The sequence below is a fragment of the Austrofundulus limnaeus genome, unplaced genomic scaffold (genome assembly GCF_001266775.1).
Source record: "Austrofundulus limnaeus strain Quisiro unplaced genomic scaffold, Austrofundulus_limnaeus-1.0 Scaffold493, whole genome shotgun sequence".
In the NCBI taxonomy this organism is placed as follows: domain Eukaryota; kingdom Metazoa; phylum Chordata; class Actinopteri; order Cyprinodontiformes; family Rivulidae; genus Austrofundulus; species Austrofundulus limnaeus.
The window spans coordinates 307,740-309,268 of record NW_013952895.1 but is presented as its reverse complement, the minus strand read 5'-3'; positions in this window follow the sequence as shown (position 1 = coordinate 309,268).

The following is a 1,529-nucleotide window of genomic DNA, read 5'->3' as shown; positions in this document are numbered from 1 at the left end:
GGAGGGGGACAACTGAAAACGGCCTCCGTTTTCAGTTGTCTGAAAAACGGAGCTGAATTTTGCCTGAAACTCTCAGACTGAAGAAGTCTCTTGGAGGAGAGACGAAACGTTTCATTAGAGAAGAACCCGTCCAGAGGACCTACACAATTTTTTTCTTTTTGATTTTTTACCTGGATTACTGAGATGCATCAGGACATCTATAAAATTGAAATGATATTCATTAAAACATGGCACACAAAAAACTGACAGCATCTAAAAACAATCAATGAAACATGAAGACATCAAAAATGGATACAGGTCTGTTTTTGACATAGCCAGAGCTTTGTTTGTTTTTTGAACGTTATGAAACTGGTTACAGACTTTAAATCGACAGGAAGTGAGTTCCAAACTGCAGATCCTCTCACGGACAGAGCACTTTGAGCAAAGGTGGTTCTTCGAAAGGGAACCTTACAATTTCCGTCTGAAGCCGCTCTAGTAGACCTGCTATTGTCCTGCAAACTTTGTATGTGATCGCACAGTGGTGTCGGAGCATATCCATTTATGTACTTAAAAATCAATTTTAAAAGATTATAATTCATAAAATTAGTAAATGTATGTATGTTTTGAAAAAACAAAACAAAACAAAAAACAACTAAAGACAGTCAGAACTGCATTTTGCCCAGTGCCTTTCAGGCTAGCGTTTTAAGCTGAGATCACCTGAAATTCAGAAAATACTGAGTTTTAGCTGTTCTTGAGAAAACCTTGAAATGATTGTTTTGCACAGTGTTATGCAATATTGCAAGCTGTCATCGTCAGTAAGGCTATCTGCCACTACACTTAACATTAGCTTAAAGTGTATCTTATCTTACCCCTCTATGAAAAGATAACTCCGCCCCTAGGCGAAATTTGAAAAATGCATCAAAGTGGGTAGGGGAGGGGGTGTGGGTAGGTGAGGGGGGTTTAGAGAGCGGAGGTGTATGGCAAGCTGTTGGGGTCATAAATCGGGCGTATATTTAAGTGCAAATCCTAACGACCGGTGCCGTAAATAACGTGCGAACGTGCGGTGGCGCCACGCGCGGTGGCGTTAAATAACGTGCAGTGGCGTTTTCTAACCCTAACCCACCGCGCGTGGGGCACCACGCGTTCGCACATTATTTACGTCACCGCGCCTTAGGATTTGCACGTAAATATACGCCCGATTTATGGTCCCAACGGCTTGCAATAGAGGTGTGGCCAGAACGAGAGAGCGTGACAGCCTCGGCTGAGCTGTCCGCCTCACAGGACAGAGGAGTGGAGCGCTCAGTGACAGCCTGACAGAAAAAAATAAAAGCATACAGCTGCAGCTGCTCTCAAGATCACTAGTTTAAATCAGGAATAAAAGTGTTGGGTCTTGTTTGACTGAAGTTTGGTCCATTAGGGCTGCAGCTGCCCCGCTGTGTTTCTGCCTTTTTTTCCCTCCTCCCCTCCCGCTGTGCAGGAGTGTGTGTGTGTGTGTGTGTGTGTGTGTGTGTGTGTGTGTGTGTGTGTGTGTGTGTGTGTGTGTGTGTGTG